This window comes from Chionomys nivalis, chromosome 5 (assembly GCF_950005125.1).
Source record: "Chionomys nivalis chromosome 5, mChiNiv1.1, whole genome shotgun sequence".
NCBI lineage: Eukaryota > Metazoa > Chordata > Mammalia > Rodentia > Cricetidae > Chionomys > Chionomys nivalis.
The window spans coordinates 36,035,955-36,063,223 of NC_080090.1; positions in this window are offsets into that span (position 1 = coordinate 36,035,955).

The window sequence follows — 27,269 nt, forward strand, 5'->3', positions numbered from 1 at the left end:
CAGATGGCCCACCACCTCTCAGTAGCATAAAGCCAGAACCAAGGCTTAAATACAGGGCCCTGTAGGGGAATACTATAGCATCTATGTAGACAACATATAGTCTGGAATTCAAGTAAACTTTTACAGGAAGTCTATGTTGTGTTTGTATTTTATATCTTAGAGAAAACAAAACAAAGCTTATCCAGAGTCACGTGGTCTGTAGGTGATAGAATAAGGGTTTCATGTGCAGTGTGTAAGGTCTTAAAGTCCTTGAATTTAACCCCTAAACATTCTGAAAGTTCACTGGGGTTCAAAACACTTTATAAGGTGTTTGTAATGCAGCTTAATGGTAGAATGTTTGTCTAGTATTCATGAAACCTTGAGGTCGATCCCAATGCCATATTACAATAGAAGTAATTATCATCATTGTCATCATAGTACAGTTTATAAAAAGATTTAAATATTAAATCCCATTTGACCACTAAAGATAATTGCTTAGAAGATAATTAAATTGCTCATAGAAAATAGCATTATGTAAAGTGAAAGTGAGATCAATGATTACTCGGGATAAATTATGATGTAGAGATACTGCAAATATGCTGAGGAACACGTTTCAAGCTTAATAATGGAGGGTTTCTAGACATTTCTCTTATTAGAATTTTAAAGTTGTATAATCCCATTAATATCTATAAAACTGGAAGCAATAGTAAGAGACCTGCGCATAAGTAGTTCTGAGCAAGCTGCCATAGAAACATCAGCCTGTGGCAAGTAAACAGGAAGATTTTGGAAGATTGCCTACAGTAGCAGATCTGGAGATGATTGACTTTGGGAAGATTATTACAGTGTTCAAATTACTGGCAGCCACATCTGCAAAAACCCTTAGCTCTCACTGCACTCAACCTCTTCATTTTGCAGATGAGGAAACAGAGGAGAGGAACAGGGAAAACAAGTCAGCCTCCCTAAGCCAATAAATCACCACCCTCTTAACAAAATGGAGAGTAGACATCAATTCCTTGAAAGATTTTCCAAATCTTGGCCTTAAAAAAAATCAATGCCTTATAAAAATATGATCTTTATCCTCTGCCCTGACCACAAAATTTAGCTAACATGAAAAAACGAACATTTTTGAAACATTAAATTTCTCTTTACATGCTATATAAATTTAAAATGATGTTCTCACACCCATTCCATCAATTCTATGTTCTTGTTTCCATCAGCTGAGAAGAAAAGATTTCCTCTTCTCTTCCCCTTCCTCTCTTCCTTTAGTTCATTATTCCCTCAAGTATGTATGACTTCTATTTATAAAAGTATTATATGTGTATTATATAAGATGTGGGGAATGCATCACCTCTCATGATAGCCACAAACAACATAAAATATCTTGGGGTAACTCTAATCAAGGAAGTGAAAGATCTATTTGACAAGAACTTTAAGTCTTTGAAGAAAGAAATTGAAGAGAATACCAGAAAATGGAAGGATCTCCCTTGCTCTTGGATTGGGAGGATCGACATAGTAAAAATGGCAATTCTACCAAAGGCAATTTATAGATTCAATGCAATCCCCATTAAGGTCCCATCAAAATTCTTCACAGATCTTGAGAGGACAATAATCAATTTTATATGGAAAAACAAAAAAAAACCAGGATAGCCAAAACAATTTTATACAATAAAGGAACTTCTGGAGGCATTACCATCCCTGACTTCAAACTCTATTACAGAGCTACAGTAATGAAAACAGCGTGGTAGTGGCATTAAAAACAGAGAAGTCGACCAATGGAATCTAATAGAAGACCCGGATTTTAATCCACAAACCTATGAACATCTCATTTTCGATAAAGGAGCTAAAAGTATACAATGGAAGAAAGAAAGCAACTTCAACAAATGGTGCTGGCACAACTGGATGTCAACCTGTAGAAGAATGAAAATAGATCCATATCTATCACCATGCACAAAACTCAAGTCCAAATGGATCAAAGACCTCAATATCAATCTGAACACACTGAACCTGATAGAAGAGAAAGTGGGAAGTACCCTACAACATATGGGCACAAGAGATCGCTTCCTATGTATAACGCCAGCAGCACAGTCATTAAGGGCAACACTGAATAAAGTGAGAAGCTTCTGTAGAGCAAAGGACACTGTCACTAAGACAAAAAGGCAACCTACTGACTGGGAGAAGATCTTCACCAACCTTGCAACAGACAAAGGTCTGATCTCCAAAATATATAAAGAACTCAAGAAACTAGACTTTAAAATGCTAATTAACCCAATTAAAAAATGGGGCACTGAACTGAACAGAGAATTCTCAACAGAAGAAGTTCAAATGGCCAAAAGACACTTAAGGTCATGCTCAACCTCCTTAGCGATCAGGGAATGCAAATCAAAACAATTTTGAGATATCATCTTAACCTGTCAGAATGGCTAAAATCAAAAGCACCACTGATAGCCTTTGCTGGAGAGGTTGTGGAGGAAGGGGTACCCTCATCCATTGCTGGTGGGAATGCAAACTTGTGCAACCACTTTGGAAATCAGTGTGGTGGTTTCTCAGGAAATTCGGGATCAATCTACCCCAGGACACAGCAATACCTCTTTTGGGAATGTACCCAAGAGATGCCCTATCATATTACAAAAGCATTTCTTCAACTGTGTTCATAGCAGCATTATTTGTAATAGCCAGAACCTGGAAACAACGTAGATGCCCTTCAATGGAAGAATGGATGAAGAAAGTGTGGAATATATACATATTAGAGTACTACTCTGCGGTAAAAAACAATGACATCTTGAATTTTGCATGCAAATGGATGGAAATAGAAAACACTATCCTGAGTGAGGTAACCCAGACCCAAAAAGATGAACATGGGATGTATTCACTCATAATTGGTTTCTAGCCATAAATAAAGGAAATTGAGTCTATAATTTGTGATCCTAAAGAAGCTAAATAAGAAGGTGAACCCAAAGAAAAACATATAGTTATCCTACTGGATATGGGAAGTAGACAAGATTGCTGGGCAAAAAATTGGGATCTTGGGGGTGGGATGGGGGTAAGGGGAGATGGGGAGAGAAAAGTGAGAAAGGGAGGATGGGGAGAACTTGGGGAAATGGGATGGTTGGGATAAAGGAAGGGTGAATATGGGAACAGGGAAGTATATATCTTAATTAAGGGAGCCATTTTAGGGTTGGCAAGAGACTTGAACCTAGAGGGGCTCCCAGGTGCCCAGGGCGATGTCCCTAGTTAGTTCCTTAGGCAGCTGAGGATAGGGAACCTGAAATGGCCCTACCCTATAGCCATACTAATGAATATTTTGCATATCACCATAGAACCTTCATCTGGTGAAGGATGAAGACAGAGACAGAGACCCATATTGGAGCACCAGAATGAGCTCCCAAGGTCCAAATGAGGAGTAGAAGGAGGGAGAACATGAGCAAGGAAGTCAGGACCGCAAGGGGTGCACCCACCCACTGAGACAGTGGGGCTGACCTATTGGGAGCTCACCAAGGCCAGCTGGACTGGGACTGAAAAAGCATGGGATAAAATTGGACTCTCTGAACATGGTGAACAATGAGGGCTGATGAGAAGCCAAGGACAAATGACACTGGGTTTTGATCCTACTTAATGTTCTGGCTTTATGGGAGCCTAGCCAGTTTGGATGCTCGCCTTCCTAGACCTGGATGGAGGGGGGAGGACCTTGAACTTTCCACGGGGCAGGGAACCCTGACTGCTCTTCAGACTGGAGAGGAAGGGGGAGAGGAGTGGGGGGAGGGGGAGAGGAGTGGGAGGAGGGGGAGGAAAATGGGAGGCTGGGAGGAGGCAGAATTTTTTTTCAATAAAAAAATGTAAAACAAACAAACAAACAAAAAAAACTCAGGTTCAAGTGGATCAAAGACCTCAACAGAAAATAGATACACTGAACCTGATAGAACGGAAAGTCGGGAATACCCTTGAACTCACTAGCACAGGAAACAGCTTTCTAAACAGAACACCAGTAGCATAGACACTAAGATCAACAATTCATAAGTGAAACCTCATGGAACTGAAAAGCTTCTGTAAGGCAAAGGACACTGTCAATTGGACACAGTGGCAGTGTATGGAATGGGAAAAGATTCTTACCTACTCCATATCTCATAGAGGGCTTAATATCCAAACTATATAAAGAACTAGAAAAACTAGATATCAAGAAGTCAAATAACCCACTAAAAATGGGGTACATATTTAAACAGAGAGTTCTCACAAGAAGAAACTCTAATGGCTGACAAACATTTAAATAAATGTTCAACATCTTTAGCCATCATAGAGATGCAACTTAAAAGTACTTTGAGATTCCATCTTAGACCTTTCATGGCTAAGATTAATAAAACAAGTAACAACTCATGTTGGTGAGGATATGGAGCAAGGAGAACATTTCTCCAATGCTGGTAGGAATGCAAACTTGTACAGTCAGTAAGGAAATGATTTGCCTCAAGAACCACCCAGACCACTCTTGTAACTATACCAAAGGACACTACATCCTACCACAGAGATAGTTGCTCAACCACGTGTATTGTTGTTTTATTTATAATAACCTGAAATTGAAAAAAAAACTAGATGTCCCCCCCAACAAATGAATAGATAAAGAAGAAAACATAATACATTTACAAAATGGATTACTCAAGCATTAAACAATGAAATCATGAAATTCACTGGTTAAGGGATGGAATCAGAAAAAAAATTATCCTGAGTGAGTGCAATAGAGGCCCGAGCCTCAGTAGTTTACCCTGAGGCAATACCTGGTTCCAATAAAGCCCACAAACTGAGATTTCCCAGGTATCACCGGGGAACAGACCATCCAAAGAAAATTCCTAACATTCCAACTGTTGTAGATAGGACCACCTGCCAGCACACATCCACTGCTTTTCACCAGAACACCCCTAGGCAAATGTCAGCCAGTCAGGAGTCCTAAACCTTAGAAATCCCTCACCCCCACCTTTATGACTATAAAAACCGAACTCTATCTGAGCTCGGGGCTCTCTGATCATCCCAATACATTGGACACATGGGAAGTCTGAGTTCGCAAAATTGTATAGAATAAAGGCTCTTTGATTTTACATATGGGACTCCTTGTTGATTTTAGGGGGAATTAACAGATCTGGGCATAACAGTTACCCAGACCTATAAAGACAATATGGCATATATTCGCTTATATGTGTTTATTAGCCGTTAAGTGAATGACAGCTAAGCTACAATCCATAGAACCACAGAGGTCTGTATAGAGTAAGGGGCTATGCAGGAACAGATAGATCTTTCTTGGAATGGGAAATAGAATAGATAGTTATGGATGGACCTGGGTGGGGGGAGGCATGGTGCAAAGGAAAGACTGAAATAGGAGGAACAAGAGGAGAGGGAGTGACAAAGATGGGACAAGGGCCTTGAATCCCAGCACTTGGGAGGCAGAGGCAGGCAGAATTCAAGGCCAGTGTAATCTACAAGAGTGAGTTGTGAGTTCCACAACAGGCGTAGAAAGAGAGAGAGAGAGAGAGGGGGGGGGGAAAGAAAGGAAAGAAAGAAAAGAAAGAAAGAAAGAGAAAGAAAGAAAGAAAGAAAGAAAGAAAGAAAGAAAGAAAGAAAGAAAGAAAGAAAGAAAGAAAGAAAAGAAAGAAAGAGAGAGAGATAGCAATGGCCTTCATGGGTCTGCACCATTTGGGGTCCTAGACCTGAAAGGAGAAGTGGACATAAATTCCCATCCCTAACCCAGAAGCAATCTCCATTTGATATCTATTTGCAAATGAAAACTTAGTTTCCTTCAAGAAAATAAATTACTTTTAAGGGTAGGTGTTTGGGTAAAGGCAACACCACAGCTCCTGGCATTCATATATTCAAAGAGTCTGGACCGGTCAGGTGGAAGTTCCACCCCAAACCCTTTCCCCTGGGAGTTGCCTCAATTCAGACTTCACCTCTGAGAAAGTCTGTCAAACAATTACCCCTCCTCAGAGATGCTCAAGACCACCCCAAAGGGTATTTATTCTCCAGAGGTTTTCATGGGGGCCAGTCATGATAAGCTAACTATGGAAGTCACCCAAAGGAAGTTCTTTACTTCCAACCATTATCGCCTGCCAGAGTAGAACTCGCCATCAATAAATTTAACCTGAAGTCTGAGTCTCAGTAGTTTACCCAGAGGCAAGAGGAATCACAAACTGAGAATACCAGACCACTACCCAAGAACAGACCATTCAAAGGAGATGCCTAGCATTTCAACTGCTGTGGATAGGACCACCTGCCAGAACACACTCACCAGAAAACCCTAGACAAATGCAAGCCAATCAGAGGTCCTAAAACCTCAGAAAGCCCTCACCCCCACCTTTACTACTATAAAAACCCAATTCTCACTGAGCTCAGGGCTCTCCCGTTATTCCAATTCGTTGGACATGCAGAAAGACCAAATTCACAAACTTTGATTAAAATAAAGGCTCTTTGCTTTTACATACTCAGTCTCCTTGTTGGCTTTTGCGGCAACTTTGTGGACATAGTTTTCTGTCTTCCTTCCCTGTCTTCTTTCTGGGGGGCTGGAAGGGCACCCAGGAGCCTTGGTAGCCATTAAATCTGGGCTTTTTCCCATTCGGTTTGATTTGGTCTGACTTGAACTATTGCATGGGCAGAGAGGTTTATTGGGGTGCAGAAACTTTCACCAGACTGCACGATCAGCAGTAAATGGTCAGCAGAAAGTGAACTCAAAGCTTCTTTGGAGGTTCCTGTCTCATAAAATCATGTCAAAACTTCTCTTTTTTAAAAAAAATATCTTATTTTTTATTTTTACTTTATTTTATTTATATATATTTAAGGGTTTTATGGGATATCTGAATGTGCAAACAAGTTGGTCTCAGAGTCCATCTCTGCTCTTTTTTTTGGTGCCTTTTCTTGTGATTTTTTTTCCTTCTCTTTGTTTTATTCTATTCCGTTATTTTAGTTTTTGTTTTATTTAATTAAATTTTAATTTTAGTTTATTATTATGCCTTAAAAGCCTGCTTCTAATGAGAGACAGAAAGAAGATGAATCTGGGTGGGAAGGGACTTGAGGAAGAACAGGAAGGCATAGGGAGAGGGGAAACTGTAATTAAGACAGATTATGTGAGAAAAAATATCTTATCAATAAGTGGAAAATAAAAGAAAATATAGAAATAAAAAATATGAGATGATAGGGGAAATGCATGTATCTCACTGTCATGCCAGGCAGGAATGAATACATCCTAAAGAGCCATTTGTTTCCTTGCCTTTTGCTATCTGACCACTGAAGGAACTGAACAGAACCCACAAAATTAAAATTTTCTAGGTAATCTCATTGGGGGTTGGAGGTGAGAGAAAAGACTAAACCCCTGGGAGCAGGCAGAGGAGGAACTTGTCACTTGCAGAAATATTTACTACTCAACAGAGGAACCTGGAAGAACCCTGGAACTGAGAACAATAAATAGGTGCAGATTCCACTGTGGGCCTTCGCTTTGCAAATTTCTGTCTCTGTTCCAATTTCTCTCTCTCCATCTTCTTACCCTCCTGTTAGAATTCTGAAGATGAACTTGGGCAGGGGCAAGAGGAGGGTCACTCCTGTCTTTGTACCTCTTCCCAATATGACCACATTGAAATTGAATAAATCTCTTTGCACTCTGCTTGTACAATTAAAGACAAAGAAAAATTATCTTTGCTCTCACTGACTTCCCCAGGACTATCTGAGAAGATTCATTGAGAAATACTGATATTATCTTTATTTCTCAAGCCTTTGGGACCTCTTTAATTATGAATATTCAGTTAAGTTTCTGTAATTTATTTCATTTACTAATGTTTGTTGTTTTACATTAAAGAAACTTCAGTAGAGGTAAGATTTGCAAAGGGCTAAATTGACTCTTTATCTGGGCTCTCTCTTATGACATTTTGTTTTTATTCTTAAGCTTTCTACTAAAAATTTTAGTCCTGTGTTACAATCTTACATTTTCACAATGAGCATTTTGAGTGATCCATGAAAGCGAAAATAAAAATGAAATCTGAAATTACCACCACCACCATGTTGCTTTGGGTCTCACTTCCAGGGTCTCTTCACACAGCCCTGCCTAGCTCAGTGGGAGAGGAACTGAATCACGTGAGTTGTTTCTATGGTGAAGAGCACCCTACTGTCTTCCAGACTTCTGGCCTTGCTTTGTACCTCACAATTTCTTCTTGCTCACTGCCCACTACCCCAAAGCTTATCTAATATATCTGCATCCTCCTTATATAAATTTAAATGTGCATAGCTGCTGCTATAGATAAATTTTGGTGTTTCAGGAAAATTGACTTAGAACTGCCTTTTGTAGTTCTCACTTTCCCTTCATGGTGGTAATTTATCCAAATTAACTTAATTTCATAGGCAGTTCTTAATTAATTTTGTGAACAAGTTGACCTTTATTCATCCATTCCCACATTTTTTCCTTCAATAGTTGTTATTTGACCATTAAATGATACGATGACTATTCTATGAATATTAAGAGCAAATAACTGAAAAAACAAGCATATTTAGTGAGGTGTCTAGTATCTTACCCAATGGATACCTGAAAGGTAGGTATATAAAATCAATATTATCTATATATAATAGACATAGATGGAGAAAACACAATTATGATCAGGGGTGAGCTTCATATGTGATGGTGGTACCATAAGATTGTAATGATGCTTAAAATTCTTATCACCCACTGAAATTATTGCTATCATAATGGAACAGGGAAACACATATTTGTATGTTTATTATAATGCTGGCATAAGCACACCTACTCCGCTGAAGGTTTTATTTTTATAACAGTACAGCACATATAATTATGTAAAGTATATGGTACTTGATAATGAAAATAAACAACTTTGTTCCAGTTTTATATATTCACTGTACTGTAGTTTCTATCATTTTTTATAGCATAGTCCTTTTTCTTACAAACAATGCTTAACATCAATCTACCAGCAGCCTCTCCCATTCTTGTTTGTATAAGTGGAAGCCATGATGAATCACCTAATGCACAATGATGAAGTCACCTAATGGCACTTTTTTTTAGAATACTCTCACATCACCGTCATCATTAAATGATGCATGACTACATTGGTCCATGGTAAAGAGTCAATAGGATAAATTTCTTAGGAATAATTTTAATAATAAAAAATATTCAACTTAAAATGGGAAAACTATTAGATCTTAAAAGATAAATAAGAATAAGTATAACATCATATATAACATATAACCATGACTTTTTCCATAATTCATATTGACTATGTTGATATATTTTACTAAATTTCTATTAAAAGTCTAATTTAGTTCTCGCTTTCCTTTTGAAGCATGATAAAATAATTCTTCAGAAAATATACACAACATGGTTATGTCTCAAAATGACATAAAGACTAATGAGAGGAACCCAGATGAACAGAGTTAAAATGAATTATAATGTTACTCTGAAGAAACCAGACTGATATGGTCAGCTTTTCCCTAATTCCTCCGCTAAATAGAGCTAAGTGTCCTGAACGATATGTATTTTATGAGACATGAGAAGGCTATGAAGGTTAATGAGCAAAAGGGAGCACGGTTAGGGACCTCAGAACTTGAAGAATAGCAAGGCAATGAGCTTCTTGAGTTCTCTACTCTACCTGTCTTCAAGTGGTACTGGTGAGGAGGACATCCAGGAACATAGGGAATTAGTTACTTGTCTGCTGTGATGAGGAAACACCATGATCAACAGCTGCTTATGGAAGAACGAGCTTATTTGAGTTGTGTTAGGAATATTTCCTAACACAGGCTCCCTGACGATGTAAAAATTCCCAATCAAGCCAAATCAAAACAAGCCAAATTAAGAAATATCCCGGCTTAATGGGAGATCTGTGCTCTCGGGTGGCCCCGAGGGGGAAACCGGAAGCCACAGGAACGCGACCCCTGGGAGGAAGAAAGGGAGACCACGTGTTCTTCTTTTGGGGGATCGCTTAAGTACCCTGGGGATTTAAGTCTAGACCACTCCTGGGGGCTGGGAAAGATGAGAGGGACTGGGACCTACGTTCCCAACTTAACAAGCTGTGGTTTCCGAAAGTGATGGGGGAAACATGGCAGTAGGGAGCAGGAGCATGAGATGACATCGAATCTTCAGCTGTATCCAGGAAGCAGGGATGAACATCTGAAGTGGAGTGAAGCTGTGCACTCACAAAGCCTATTTCCACTGGGCGATGGTGGTGCATGCCTTTAATCCCAGCACTCGGGAGGCAGAGGCAGGCCGATCTCTGTGAGTTCGAGGCCAGCCTGGTGTACAAGAGCTAGTTTCAGGATAAGCTCCAAAGCTACAGAGAAACCCTGTCTCGAAAAGCAAAAAAGAGAGAAAGAAAGTCCACTTCCAGCTGCATACTACCTCCTATGGATTCCATATCATCCTCAACACCTTCAGTCCACCAGGTTCAAAGATGTGAGCCTCTGGAGGATGTTTCTCATTCAATCCCCACACATACGTTTTTATTTTATTTTTTTATGTTCCAATAAGAACATATTCTCCATTCAAAAATGAGGAACAGACACCCCCAAGTTGTCCTTTTAATCACCTCATATATATACTAAATAAATAAACAAACCAATAAATATGTATTGAAAAACTTATGAATGAAAGCTCACCACAGCTTCTTTTATAATAGCTCTAAACTGGGAAAAAAAAATACTACTTTTGTAGGATAAAAGGGCCAGCCAAAGAAACCCACCCTGGCCCTGACACCAGAGCTAGTGGAAGAAGCCTACCCTGTTTCTGAAACCCAACCTAGTGAAAGAAACACTTTAACCCTGTACCCAGAAGCAAAGAAACACACCCTGACTGTGAAACCAGAAACACACTTTGGCCTTGGAACCAGAGCCAGTGAAAGAAATACACCCTGGTCCTGAAAATAGAGCCAAAAGGATAAAAGGGGCCAGTGAAAGAAACAGCGTGGCCCTGAAACCAGAGAGCCAAGGCTGCCCCTGATCCACTAAACCAACCAATCCCTGAGACAGAAAACTAACCAATCCCTGAGCAGACAATCTTCTCCCTGGGAAAACTTTGCCCCAAGAGCCCTCTATAAGCCCCTCTGCATGTTCAGTTGCTGATAGTCCTTTCCCACCCTGGCAGAGGCAGCCAGTCTCCTGGATTCCTCCTTCCCAAATAAATCTCTTTCTTAAAAGAGTTTTGGGTGAAGATCTTTCACTGCTACAAAGCAGAAGAACATTCCTTAGGGAGGCTGAGCAGAAAAAGTAACAACTTGTCAACGGGCTGGAAGAGATTGCTACATTTCCGCAGGGGTTTCCCCTTTAGCAGAGTGAAGCAGAGGAAGCAACATCTTGAACTGGAGAGAAGAAGAAGCAGATCCCTGCTGGGAAGCACCACAAAAGGTGGGGGTGGTGTAGCAGAGCTCAGCTGTAATAGCTCTCCCCTGGAGAGGAGCAGGATTGTGACATCTTGCTGGGGAGACCACCCCCACTGCACCCCTGCTTCAGGTATAGACTGACTTCCCAACAAATCAGGACCCTCTCCTTCCAGAGCTGTAACACTTGCAACTTCCAAAAAAGAAAAGATGCCTCCACAGATTGTCCACTATAATATGTTCACACTGTGGAAGGCTACTGAAAGGGAAAGAGGTGAACCTGTGGATGCACAGAGAAGCGCTGACGCTTAGAGAACACTGTGCTGCATAAAGAAAGTCAACCCCAAAGAGTGTGCAATTCTGCTGTACAACCTTTCTCCACTACCATGTAGCAGAAATGGAGCATGAACTGGAGGAAGTGAGAATGAGCCAGGTGCGTATAGATAGATCTACAGGAAAGGAGGCATCCGTCACTGAAGAAAGTTCTGGATCTTGACTTTACTAATACTATCAGATGCTACTGATGGAGGAAATTTAGGGACTTAGGGACATAGACAGGACTGTTTTTAGCATTACCATCTCCTCGAAACTAAGTTTTTAATAAAATTAAACCACTGTGGTCCTCCCTTTGAATGTCTTGCTTTCTGTTGACAAGACTCTGTAAAAATATTCGTGTCCCAGGAGGTTGATTGATAAGCAGTTTCCCAAACTGACTGAGGTGCTGAGAAACAACAGAATGTAGGCAAGCGCATCCTTCTTCTGGTGTCTTACAGCCGAACTACACCGGTTCTGTGTCTAATTTAGCTTCGAGAGAAGGAATCCATGGTACCATGTCGTTATATGAACTCAAGTTTCCTTTCCACTGCTAAACTTTCCTCATACTTCTGCAAATTTACAATAGTCACTTAATTTTATTTTGTTTGAATATTGATCTATCTTGCAGCATGTATTCTTATTCATGATTATTCTTATTCAGATTAATTATAAGATCCTATTCCACATATTTGGATAATAAGTTTAGGCTTAGTATTTGGATTGCAAATTATTGCATATTTGTACATTTTCTTTAATGCATTTAAGTATATTCTAAAACTTTGGCAGCTCAGGTGGTTAAAATTATATATTGCCAAGGTGGCAGGTGTTTTTTCCTTGTAACTTTTAAGTTTTTTTTTATTTAGATTAAAAATACCTTCCCTGCCACCAAACTGTTAAAGGATCTCAATAGCTTTTTATTATTCTATTCTGTTTAGACTTTTATTTAGCCCTTTATCCATTACAAATAATTAAATAATCCATAAGGTTGAGATCTAACTTTGTATTGGTTTTCCAAAGTTTTCTAAAATCAATGTTTTAGAATAATCAATCATATAACCAATGATTTTTAAATGTTCTCTCTTTATAAACTAATATTTCATATATCTTGGTTTCTTGGGACTGTTTCATTCTATCGATTTATCTTTCTGTGTCTAGGCCAGGACAGACTGTTCATTTCCAGCAATTTTCAAATCATTAGGATTCCTAGTAGGCAGCAGCAGAATAAGCCCTACCTGGTCCATTGCCAGAATATCTGATTCCTATTTTCCCTTTTCCCTGGAAGCTAAGCACATATATCTGGATGTGCTCCAATCTGTAGCATACAGTTGAGATGCAGCCTTGTGAAGGAAACAGCCCCAGAGCCCAGGGCTAGGATCACTTATATTACTGTTTAGGCTCTGACTTGGATATATCTTTTATTTTTGTTTTGAGCAATTCATGTTTCCACTTAGTGTTTTTTCCCCCCAGTGGAATGGCAAACATAAATGGTGTGAAATCACACACAGTGGTTGTGAAAGTTAGTGAGAATACGTTTGGAGTGCCTAGCAGAGTGCGGGATGCATGATGGCAAATACTGTTTATACATACAACGCCCTGAAAGCCCTTTAGGTATGTTAAAGATTTGGTCCCTAAATAGTGACTGGATCATGAGACCACCAACTTCCCTCATCAAAAGACTGATCCATTGATGAGCTCATAGCTGAGTGGGCTATTAGGAGATGGGGCCGCTCTTGAGAAAGGGGTCAGTGGAGGTACGTCTTTGAAGGAGGTGTGTTGACTCTTTCTCTTCCACCCTCCCTTCTTCCTGAACACCAGGAAATAAGCAACCTTCTTACACCATCCTCTTTCACCATGATGTCTCTACCTTGACTAAATACAATAAGCCAGAAAATCATGATCTGAAACTGTGAGCCAAAATGAATCTGGCTTGAAGTAGTCTTTTGCAGGTTTTTTTTTTTCCCCACAGCGATGAAAAACCATGAATATGCTGCTATTGCTTGGGATATTTCCCTTTCCCATCTCTGTCCCTATGGTACTTAATGCTTCTTGTTATGTACACAAGCACTGTTTTTGAACTTTTCTATTTTTTATATTTGACTTTAAGCCTTGTCTTAAAATAACCATGGTGTGTATAAAATGTTCTTCCTTTCCAAATGCCAATCTTACTCAAAAGAGTTTAATAAATGACAATGTAAACTAGCCAATACTAATTTTCTTACGTGGTCAAAACAAATTCAATACAAAGTTCCCAATTCAGAATCTGTTACCTTTGGTCACCAGACGGTGTGTGGGTTTTTCCAGACACTCTAAACAGCACTCCAGTTGGACAGTGGATGAGTGTCTGGAAATGCAATTCAAATTCAACACTACCTGAAAGTATAGTTTCTTCCCACTTTTCAAGGTCTTGATCCCATAAGACTGGTCTCAATTCAGATGCCAGTTACAAGTTTAGGCCATCAGGGACTGGGGAGCTTCTTGAAACTTGACTAAATACTAGGAGTGTCCAAGACCCCTTCCATAGGTATGTCTCACTGTGCTAAAATCTATCCATTTATTATAGAAGGGATTGTACAGGACACAGATGGGCCAGCAGATGGAACAAGCACATAGGGCAAGGTATGAGAAGAAATGCAGAATTTCTGTGCTCTCTCCAGATGGCACACCAGAGCAGGGACCTTCACTTGTTGGCTCAGCAGTCTGGACGCTCTCCCACCTGTTTCATCCAGTTCTGTGGAACCTCCACTACATAGGCATGTTTGCCTGCGCTGCTAGCCATTGATCTTCGGCTCAGCCTTCATCACCTCTCTCTTCCTCAAGGTCATGGAATGGGACTTAAAGTTCCAACCCCCTAATCACACTTTCTCCCCCCAGCAATGATCCCTACCCTCAAACTTTCCAGAAGCACATGAGGAGTCTAACACTAGAAGAGATGCTTCTATCACTCAAGCAATTCCAAGGTTAAAAAGAAGGCGACACACGCCTTTAATCCTATCACTCGAGAGGAAGAAGCAAGCCAATCTCTGTGAGTTCGAGGCCAGCATGAAAAAGAAAAAAGGAAAAGAAAAAAGAAAGAAAGAAGATCACATTAGTTGGGAAATTGTAGGGTTTAGGGCCAGTAAAACGGCCTTGTGAGTGTAGGACTTGCAGGAAAAGCACCACAATACAAGCTCAATCCCTGAATCCCACAGTAGAAGAATCAACTCCTGAAAATTGTCCTCTTGCCTCTACACTTGTGCATACACCCACCTCATGCTGATCTATACACATACCTTACAATAGTAATAAGTACTATTATTGTTATTATTGATTAAATAAATTGAAATTATAAATATTTTAAAACCCTCCACAAGATAAACTGGATTAGAAAAACAAATTTTATAACAAAAGATTTTCCTAGAGTCCCAACAGATAAGGTTTTAGGAACTCTCTGTTAGAAACCCAGGACAGAGACCAAAGTGTGTGTTTCTCAATTATTTTGCACCAGGTAATGACTAACTTTATGCACCTTTGGGAAATACACTTGGTGATTACAACAGATACAATTCATTTCACCTCCAGATCATTGCTCTAAACCTGAGACCAAGGTCATGCTATAATTGTATGTGTGCATCTGTTTCCTTGTAAGAATTCTTTCAAGAGTGTGGAGAGGTGGTATTAGAATAAGGGTCTCGGGGAAAAAGCTCTGACTCTTCACAAAGGAAGGGATAGGAGATATGACAGTCGTTCACACTTTAGTTCATTGTTTCCCGTCTTTCCAACAGAAACCTGCAGTGGTGCCTACAAAAGAAGGAGCTAGCAACCCTACAGCACAAACAGGATCTGAGCTTTGCTCTGGGCAGTCCCAAGATAATTTCCAAATCTAGTGTCCCTTGGGGACCAAGACCCAAGGGAGGAAGTGTAACAAGGAGAGGACAAGGAGAGGAGGATGAGGAGGAGAAGGGGAGGGGAGGAGGGAGAGGAGAAGAAGGAAGAAAAGGAAAAGGATGAAGAAAGAAGAGAATAAAGAATGAGAAGAAATGAGACAATGAGAGGAAGCACCAAAAAAAAAAAAAAAAAGCGTGGAAATCTAAGGGGAAGGGACAAGGGAAAGGGGTCACACACCAGGGCCCTCTCAGCCAAAGTCTTTTTCATTAGCTCAAGGCACTTACCCACTGCTTTGCCAGCACAGGTTACAGAAGCAAAAACACACTAATGCTACCTACTGTCAGTATCAATCTTTGAAATTCTCCCTTGGATTCCAGCTGCCACCATAGCCATGAGCACTAACAACCATTGCTAGCTTCCCCCTCGCTATGCTGTTCCTTGAAGGAGTCACACCTCAATCTTTTTCACCATTCTATTTTTTTATAATTTTTAGTTTATGGGTAGCTTCGTGGACCTAAGGTAGAATTGGACCTACCATTTCAAGGTGATTTTTAAAAAAGCCTCCTAGGAGTTTCTAAACTGACCAATGGCAAAACAACTAGTGGAAATTAATGATACCTTTAAAATATTTGAATTAAAAATTTGATCAAATTATTAAAATTTAATGGAGAATTATATAATTGATAAAATTAATAGATAAAAGATAAACTTTGGGAAAACATTTGTAACAGTTGTATGGTGAAGAAGTGATATCTATAAAATATGAAAATGTTTTCAAATTTATAATGGAAAAATAACCACCCAATGGTTAAGAAAGCAATAGAAGAAAAAAATCAAAACAATCCATAAACATGTTAAGATAGTTTACCTAACTAGGAACAAAGGAAAATTCACTTAAAGTAACAGCCTCTCCCTGCTCACCTGGGAGTTGGTAATCACAGGCCAGGCATAGGCAGATTTGAGTTTATTTGTCAGAAATGCATTTTTTCTAATGCTCCAAGGTGTTCTGTTCGGTTTGCTCTCCTCCAGTCTGCAAAGCATCAGCGTCACCAGAGCCCCCCGTAAGTGCTGTACCAGAGCCCCCCGTAAGTGCTGTACCAGAGCCCCCCCGTAAGTGCTGTACCAGAGCCCCCCGTAAGTGCTGTTTTTCAGAGCCACATGGACCAGACAGCACTGAGTCAGGTTTTGGTGGTCAGCTTACCCCTCTCTGCAATAGCACCCTTCCACCTCACGCTCCCTCTCAGCGAACAACACACACAAATCTGCAGAAAACAAGGTGGTACAGAATTCCAGATGCCAGGACTTCTGGGGATGCTTGAGACATTCCATCTTCAAATCCAGCTGCCCTGTTTTGTAAAGACTACGTGAAGTCCCTCACACTGACAGCCTATCCCAGCTCCCAGCAATCAACCAGCTAGTTCCCAGACCAGCTGAGGGTGTTTGCATAACTCAGCCATCCCAAACAGCCACATGATAGTCTGTGAGAAACACCAGTGAGCCAAGACAACTCACAGAACTATGGAAAGTCACAATAAATGTATGTTTCGAGCCTTTGAGTTAGACAGTGTTTTGTTACATGTCATTAAAATAGGCCTAACTGAAGACTTCGAGGAAGGGACCAATGCAACCTACTGCCCATTTCCAGGATTCCTAAAGCTTAAAATTCAGTGTGAGACAAGTCAGCCTATGGATGTGTCAGAGTATAGGGATTGTGCTAATCGCTCCGGCTTAAATGTGCTGAGTCCTCTCATTAGCCTTCCCTGTGCGTCAGTTCAGGAAAGCGACATCAGTGCCTGACACTCTCAGGGCATATTTCCTGATACAAACTTGACATTCCTTCCAATTGTAAGGGACAGAAAGCCAGTCTCAAAATGGCTTTAGTAATAAAGTCACCTAATTACAGGCAGATATTTCCAGCTCCAGAACGAACTTGATTACGGACTCATGGCACTTCTTCTCCTTCCAAGTCTCTTTCCTTCTATACAGCTTTGGGTTTCCTGCACATTCCAACAGTAGTGTGTTTCACATAGGAAGATGGTCAGGTGTGAATTCTAGCCTTGGTGTTTAATAACTGGGTCATGGTGCATGAGTCCTCAGCTATTCTGGCTTTAATATCCACGTCTATAAAATGAAAACAATAGCAGCATGGGTCCATGCTGTTGTTACATTAGGTTAGGACATGTGTATAAAGCTATGCATGCTGTGCCCATGATAAACAGCAATAGAAGTGTGGTCATTGTTTATAGTGAGAATTACAGCATAAGAAAGAGAATCTACTTGTAAGATTTCCCAGAGAGTGCTCAACTCCTCGCCGGCTTTCCTGAACACATTGTAGGGTCTCAAAGGAAGACTGCCAATTTGGTACAAAATTATGTTCAGAGAGTCAACCTAGAGTGAGGGAGGGGAGGTCAAGGCCGAGGAATGTGTAACTCTGCTAAGAAGGGTGGGGGACACTATTGTATGAAAACAGTTCAGATTGCCCAGGAAGAGAAACTCAGTACCAGAGCTTACTACCAGATCATTGTATCCAGACTGAGGGTGTTTTCCCTCTTCTTTCAAAGGCCACTGAAAACACCTTCTGCTTTGGAACAAGAGATGTCTTCCTGGTCTACTGAGTGCCTCTCTGTGTACCCATGTGCCCTTACCAACATGGGGCATCCACAAAGCAGCAGAGGACTCCCTCATTCTGCCTTTGTCTGCTTGACTCTTCATCAAGAGTCTTGGCTAGCTGAGGGAGAGGACTGGGTTTTGAGATCTCTGCTATAAATGATGAATTCATCTGCATGTGGCTTCCTTCTACTTCAGGAAATGCAGAACCTTGGTGCTACGTTTTCTAAGTAAGTGATTCCAGCTCCCCGAGTCCAGGTTGTCATTATGACTATGGATACAACTGGCTTTGTGTTTTCCAAAACAAAGCTGGTTCATGCAATCTGTAGCCCATAAATCCTTTCCCTCTAGAGTGAGAGGAAAGTGCCAACTACAAATGATACATGTTGTTTCTTAGTCTTAATGAAACATTTCTCTCTCTTGTACATAATTAATCGTTAATTGAAAGCATAATGAATTATAGCTGCCTATAATTAATTTAGCAAAAGACTTCAGTGAAATATGACTATGAGTCTTTCTCCAGACTTATCTTATTTTGGAAAGCAGAGGGAAAGTTGTATGTGCACAGATTCTTTCACAGCCCAGTGCCTGTTGAGCATCACAGATTGGTAGGGTGTGGGGAAGGCGTGAAAGGTGGCACAATGAAAAGATGGCCTCCATGGGGACAGCATCTGTCGCTGGAGCTATCCAACTCTCTGGCAAAGCTACGTGACTCAAGTGAACGAGGAAGCCATTGTTGCCAGTAGTCACTACAAGCCTCAGAAAGGGGCAGAGAACTTGCTTCATGCCCTAAGTAAGTGTCTTTGAAAGGAGCAGAGAGCTCGCTTTGTGTCTTCTGTAGGTGTCTCCAGTCCTTCCACAGATGTTCCTAATAACAAACTTCACAGTGAGTAGGCTTGATTCTGAGGGTCCTGTGAATTTGCCATGTAACATGCCACAAGGGCCTGAGAGGGATAATCCACAGCACTCTTAGGACATTAGAATTCTCTTCCAGAGAAGGCTCTAGAACCAAGGACTCACTCTCTGCTCCATCAGCTTTAGCTTCCAAACAGGGAGCTGTGCCAAGAAGCTGAGAGAAAATGATTTTTCAGCATATCTTATCAATAGTATGCAATTAAAATGTCTTTGATTTCTTTTAAGCTATCAATATCATTTTCTCCCTTTGTTGCCTGCGTACTGACTACGTTCTTAGCTTACAAAGCTTCTCCTGTGGTCAGTTCCATTCACAGCCATTTTCTCCCTGCTCAGCCTCATTCTCACACACTCCTCCCATCCAGCCCGAGACTCTGGCTGGTCCTCACACCCTTCTCTCATCGGTGCAAGCTGCTCTCGGCCCCAGCCCACACTCCTCACCAGTGCAACACGCCCTCACTCCCATTTTCATCTTTCCCCCATAGTCACACCAGTTTTGATTACTGAGAATAGGTTTTTCTCTCATGCAATATATTGAATATATTCAGACCAATGTTTCCCTTCCTCCACTCCTCCCAAGCTACCCTCAACTTTCCCTCTCCCCCAGATCCACTCCACCTCCATTTCCCTTCAGAAAAGAGCAGACCTCCAAGAGACAACAACCAAACGTGACGAAACAAGATGCAATAAGACACAGTGAAAGCCCTCGTGTCGAGGCTGGACAAAGCAACCCAAAAGGAGGAAGAGTTCCAAGAGCAAGAAAAAGAGTCAGAGATACACCTGCTCCCACACTGTTAGGAGTCCCACAGAAACATCAAGCTAACAGCCATAACAAACACAGAGGACCTGGTGCAAACCCTCATAGGCCCTGTGCTTGCTGCTCTAGTCTCTGTGAGCTCCATATGAGCCCTGCTTAGTCGATTCAGTTCTCTTGGTGACCTTCATCTTTTCTGACACCTACAATCTCCCCCACACTTGTATGAGGTTCCTGAGCGCTGACAGGAGGGACCAGATAGCCCTCCGATTTACATCCTCTCTCTGCATAATGTCTGACTGTCAGTCCCTGCACCTGCTCCCATCTGCTGCTGGAGAAAGCCTCTCTGATGATGACTGAATAGAAAGGCACCAGTCTGTGAGTACATCAGAATCCCATTAGGAATCATTTTTCAGATTTTGGTCAGTAGTAATTGGTTCTATCCTAGGTCCCTAGGTTATCCGGTCTCCAGTTCCTGGCCATCCAGACAGTGTAGGGCATGGGCTTCCTCTCATGGCCTGGGCCTCAAGTTCAACCAGACATTGGTTGATCACTCCCCTAAGTTCTGCACCACCAAATACATCTTGTAGGCAGAGTAGATTGTAGGTTTCTGTGGCTGGGTTGGTGTCCAGGCTTCTCTTTCTTTATTCGGTTTCTCCTGACCTCTGGTTCCTATAAACAAGTCACCTACACTCTCACGCTCTATCACATCATATCCTCTGGAAAGATTTTACTTCTTATCTGTCATATCTGTCTGTCTGTCTGTTTCTGCCTCTTTCTGTCTCTCCGTCACTGCTCCCCCCTCGTGTGTGTGTGTGTGTTTGTGTGCACACATGCTAGAATGTAGAGGTCAGAGAACAAAATTTTTTATTCTCTTGGATTGTTTATCATGCCATCCTTTTTTTTCCCCTTAAGAAAGAGCCTCTTGCTAAGCTTCAAACTTGACAGTTTGGCTAGACTGGGTGGCCTGCAAGTCACAGGGATTCTCTTGTCTCTGCTTCCACATGTCTGAAATTACAGACATGTATCACCGTTTCTGCTTTTAGATGAGTGCTGGGGGATAAATTCAGGGTCACTTTACCATCTGAGACATCTATATAGCCCCCCAATTCTTCTCATCTTAAAGGACAGAAACTCCCCACCCCTATTAACTCGGAACTCCATCTATCTCTGTGTATAAAGCTTGCGCATTGGCTTATGTCCCTTCTTCCAGAGGAACTGTACAAATCAACACCAACGTAACTGTCTTTATGGAAGTATCCTGTGACATACACACTTTGATGGAAAAGACTGTCCTCTTGGATCCTGTCTCTCCGAGGAACTCCTGGGAGACAGGAGAGAGGTAGATGAAGATGCACAGCCTGCTTCAGTGTCCAGACAATTCTTTAAACAGCTTTGATGGTGATAGCTAATAGTTAAGAATGAATGAAGAGCCTTCATTTTGTCTTTTTTTAAAAACAGGAACACATTCTTTCTTTACTATCTCTCTAAGCAGAGAAGCATTTCAATCATCAATAATCATATTGAAGTAGCCATAGAAATAATTATATTTCTTCCATGCAGAAGTCAATGCAGAGAGAAGGATTTAAGCAGAGGCATCTGAACCTGTGAAACAAGAAGAGATGATGAACAGCCTTCAGGATGCCTGGTTTAAATAACGCCTGGCAACAGCTCCCAGAGCGACCTCTCTCAACCTTTCACTATGATACAGATGAAAACACTGTGGAAACACGAATGTACAGTATGGTAAATGAAGTCATACAGACTTGTGCTAGAAATCAAGACCGATAGACTCTCATTCTGAAGTAGATAAAGCAGACTTGAGAAAATTCTACTAAGTCTTCCATCAAATAGAGACTGTACTTTATATGAGAGAAAGGCATCCTCGAAAATATGGGGGAAGGAACGCATTCTCTACCATCTGATACTTGATTCAGACACCTGAATATAATCAGAAAGCTGGGAAACACTCCAGCTTTTTCCACAGCAAAAAGTCCAGTGCTCCTTCATCTAGACAGGCACTCTTAACATAAAGTAAAAAGTGCAAGTTCTGAGCATGTATTGAAGCAAGACCAATGGCAATAAGAATGGAAAGGAAGTAGCCATGAAGCAAAAGCTATCGATAAGGGCTAGGACTCTAACTAAACAGGGTATCAGGGAAAAATCCAACTCCAGTTTGCACAACGGAAACATCAATTACTTCACTGCTCAAGCCTCTAGGTGAAATTAACCTAGCAATAGATGAAATGTGGACAGTAATCATCTCAATTTCAGGCTAGCCAAGACTAAGAAAGAGATCTGAGGATCAGGCACTGGAGAGGTGGTTCAGCAGTTAAGAGCACTGGCTACTCTGCCAGAGGGCACAGGTTCGAGTTCTCAGCACCTGTATAGTGGCTAACAACTATCGGTTATACTACGGTTCCAGGGGTTCTGCAACCCTCTTCTGGCCTCCACGAGAATTGCATGAATGTGATACACAGACATAAATGCAGGCGAAACATCTGTATCACACAGAAGTGTTATAATCCCCAATATTCAATGCCGCTCATCTCGGAGTCTGCTCCTGAGAATATATTTATGACATCCTAGCATGCAACAAACCTCTACAATCTGTCTCCTCTTCCCATAGAGAGTAGAATTTGCAAAATTTGTGTCTTGTTACACACTGGGACAGGGGTTTCAGGGAAGATTGGCACCGTTGTCACAGCAAAGATTTTCTTTCTTGCTCTGTGAAATGTAGAATGGAAAAGGTACGAGAATAAGAACATGTCCACTTACTCCTCCCATGGTGGTCGAGGAGTACCGTTAGGATGGGTTCACACACTGTCACTCTGCTGCCGTGCATAATAGGATTTCTGTAATGTTCTATAGGCGTAGTGGAAAAAGAAAGGTCAAAGCTACTCTAAATCAGAAAATCAACAGCGAACTTATGGAGCTATTATTAAAAGAGCCTTGCCATTGAGGTCCTCATTAAAGTCTGCAACTCTTTCTAGCAATTTGATTGGCCAGGAGTGTGACTGAAACATGGGTGATCTCAATTTAGCAAGTCTTGATATGGAAGGAAGATGCACCTTTACAACCACACAGGATCTTGGCACCAGTGGAAGAATCATAGGCAGGGCAGCATGGAGCCTCAGGCCTTGGAGATGGTTCTGTGTGGGATGACTTCTGCTACCAGACAAGCTGCACAGGATTTCTGAGATGGAAAATAGGGAAAATGAGTGACTACCTTTAGCATCCATTGAGACTTATTGTAGCACATAAAGACTGAACACCAGCGAGAAGCAGAAACTTACTTCTAGAGTCGGTAAGAGGGCTTCTGTGCACATGCTTCTTGGAAGTCAAAATTTATTTTGATCTTTTGGTCTCAGTCATGAAAGCCAGTTTTCTTGTTACTGGAAATATAACAACAGGAACGTCCAGACCACCTAAGGTTTCAGCCTGAAAGTCACTGCACCCAGGAATGCGAGGCTCAGTCATTCTCTGTCCTTGAAAATCTTCCATAACAATATCTGGTCACAAAGATATTCAGAGTAGCCTCTAGATCGCAGAAGCTAATATGAGAGCTACCTGGTGGGTAGAAAAGGACTCAAGAACAACAACAAGAAAACAGACTAAGAATTTGGGGCTAAGTACTAATCTTCTTAAAGAGTTTATACACCATCAGGAGTTGGTTTATCACTACTTCCATTTAGCAGAATATATTAGTAGGCGCTCTTCTAGGGTCTATGATCTGTCCAGCCATAGGTTCTTGGCCCAATAATAGTTCCAAGTATGAGTTTTATCATGTAAACAAGGCCCTAAACCCAGTCAGAAGCTAGTCGGTTATTCCCTCTACATTTGTGCCAGTAGCTGTGTCTTGCCAAGCTGGTTGCAATTGCAGCTCCCAGGACTCACACCTCAGTCAGCCTTACAACTGTCATTCTCTTCTAGTGGCATACATAGCACCTTCTAACACTATGAGAACTAGCCAATAGGGACAAAATTGTTAAAGAATAATGTTTTAACTTTAAGAGATGGTTCTTGGTGGCCCCGGGTTGCCAGCACTGAGGAAGGTTCTCTAGGCATACCCTTTGGCTGCTTCGCTGAGCATCAAGTAGCCCCTGGCACTCCAGCTATCTCTAAGCCAGCCTGAAGGAAAAGGAATACCCTAAACAGTAAAGTTCTGGAGTTTGTGCCCTCAGAACTACTTAACCTGCAATTTTATATTATTATATTTTTTCTCGGTCTATTATTTCATATCTCCCATCTCCCAGTCTGTGCTGTTATTCTATGTGAACACAACCTATTAAATTTTTCTTTGACTGGATGAATCAGCTGAAAAGCACAGCCTGCATGGGAATGAAAAAGAAAAAGATATTTTATATTCGTGGTTTTTCTAATTGTTTTGGGAGAGTAACGCAGCTAAGAACCACTAGAAACCTGTGAAAGGAAAGAAACCTGGGCAAGCCAAGTGAACTAGAGATATGACAAAATTAATTAAGGCTGTGTGGGTTGCAATTTACCAATCTGTCAACAATTTCTTAAAGAATAATTTAAGCCGTAGTTAGCAGAACCTGTAACTAGGTACTAAAAAATCTATTTTTGTTTTTTTGCCTTCTTCCTTTTAGGTATTTTAATTTGTTACAGGCTATAGTTTATTTACTTTTCTTTTCCCAGAACATTTCAGCCATTTGTAGTGAAATTAGCAAATCCTAGAGACATTTGAGTTCCCATCCCCTGTCTGTCCTGGTCTGTCTATGGGTGTGGTCAACAGAATTGTGCCCCACCCGAAAGACATCCACACCTGAATCCCGACACGGTTGAAGCCGTTAGACTAGCAACAAAAGGACTGTGTAGATGTAATTAAGACAAGGGCCTTGAGACTGAAATATTGTCTAAGATTTTCTTGGTGTGCCAGATCTAATGTCACAAATTCCTAAAATGGAATACAAGAGAAGGGATAACAGGATTTATATGAGAAATTAGAATGGAGAAGGACAGACTGTCTTTAAATTGAAAGGAAATATAGCCATCAAGAGAACAGGGACATGAGTCTTAAAACAGCCAAGCACCAAATCCTGCCAAAAAGCTGAATGAAAAAGGAAGCTCACCCTTCTGTGGCGCATTCAGAAATTAAGGCAGTCTGTGAACACCTCTGTTTTGACCCGAGGAGGCCTACGTTAGACTTTCAGGCTCTACCACTGTGCCCTAAGCTGGCGCTGCGCATGCAGCTACGCTTGTGGCCATTTGTCACAGCAGCCGCAGAAACGAACTCAGGAGGGCAAGCTGAGGGGGTTTGAAGATGTATAGAAACCTTGACTGGACTGCCAACACATGAAACAGCAGTGTTAAGGCTGAACTCTGTGTTTCTCTTTTCTGTGCCCTACACACTGACCCTGAAGGATGTGGAGGTTTTCGTGATGAAAAATTAAAATTAAATAAAATTCTGAGATCCTTATCAAAGCTAAGACAAGGAAGTGTGCATTACTTACTCATGCCAACTGGTTGATAAAACATACCCACCTTTACCGTGCTTGTATTTCCTTTCTCTCTATGTAGGCTGGGGGCCTCAGCTGTATGACTTTCAGAACAGCACTGGTAAACTCGGGATCTTTGGTACATTCCGCCGTCAAGGAATCAGAGCTTTTTAAAATCTCAGACCTTTGCAATGAAAACACAAACAATAAAATCTGCCTGACTCCAAAGTGGTAAAGAGTAAAAGTGAAAGAGACAATGTCTTCAACTAACCAAATAAAATGGTCTTTATAAGACATCCCAGAGAATTGTAAAATTATATTTATTTATTTGTGTACATCCATGTGCCAAGCCATGTATCTGAAGGTCAGAGAACAACCTGTGGGAATTGATTCTCTCATCCTACCATATAGGTTCTGGGAAACAAACTCAGTTGATCAGGCTTAGCAGCCAGTGCTTCTGCCAGCTGAAAGAGCATACTGGCTTCCAATAAAAAGTCTTTTACAACTAGACTAAATTTCCCTTTTATTTAAAATTTTTGTTTATTTATTTACTTACTTTTTCCCCCTAAACCCAAATTGCCCTTTGCCCTTGGAGACAATGTGCTTTCCAGAAGACATCTTGTCAAGGACAAGAAATGAACTGCTTAGGGCCAAAACGTTCTGTAACCTGGAGTTTCTACCAATTGCCTAGATTTCACATCAGTGAACACCTAGCAAGGCCGCTCAGCCTCTGTACATTCTAGACAAAGAGGCCTATTATCTCATGTTAATTTCTCTGTTACTGTTTTAAAAAATACAGTCAAAGGACTAGGGATAGATCCCAATGGTAGGCACTTTTCTAAACCCAAACAGAGTCTTTATTGCCCTGATTGGTTGGGATTTCTGGGAAGGAACCACCTTTTGGAGCTGGAAACCTACCCACCGAGCAGACAGGTGTCCGGCTGGGTTTACTACTATTGAAAATGGATGGCATTGCACTTTCACAGCTATTAATCTTCATTCTTAGAGCCATTATTTTAGGTATGCAATCTCTCCACTTTCAAAATGAGGCAAATAAACTTTAGAAGGGGCAAGTCTCTTTACCAAAGTCCATGAACTAACAAGTGGCCTAGGCAAAGCTTTGTACCCCACCAGTCTGATTCAGACACACTGTGTCCTTGAGTAGAGACTTGCTTGAGCATACCTTGCAGGTGTGGGAGTGAGGTGGGTGCGGTAAGGGATGTGAGGATTTACAATCTTGAGATTTTAACGGACAGCTGTCGAAGTGACAGCAAGTGAAATGGCCTAGTAGGATTGTACGGACCAGCTTCGGTAGACAAAAGCATCCAACTAAATTGATGCAAGCTTTACAGTCCTATCTGGACTTCCCCCATACATACAGTAAGTGCTCTAGACGTCTTTAAATATGAGAGAAATAATCTATGAGAATAAACTGTGTAGCATTCGGTTTCTAGAACCAACAATTCTCCTTTCCAACTGCTAAGATCTGCTAATTGATACACTGTGGCTTTTTTGGCCAACAAGTATCTTATTTCCATAATGTCAGTTGGTGGTTTAGTACATTTTATTTTTATGGTTGGCTTGCACCATTCACTCTGGGTATAAAGCCAATTCATCCACCACAGTGTTCAGCATGCATCAGTGGACACCCAGCAGTGGCTTTTCAGCCTCTGTACATTTTAGATACTGAGGCCAATCATTTCATATTAATTTTGCTATGTTTGCCTGTTACTATTTTAAAAAAAAAAAAACAAAACAAAGGATTAGAGATGTGTCCCAGTGGTGGAGAAATTTGCTTAGGACGTTCAAGGCCCTGAGTTCTAGCCCAGACATTTTAAAATAAATATTAAGTAAAAGTAATCAAGTAGTAACCATCTGTAAGGCTATAGCTAAATTTGACATGAGAGCAAACTCCCTAAGCAACAATCCTTAGACCGAGGAAAGAGGAAGAAATCTACACTGTAAACAAAAGACTGGAGCCCTTTGCTAAATGAAGTAACATACTCAGAGGATAGCTACCGCCAAGGGTAACAAGTCAACCAA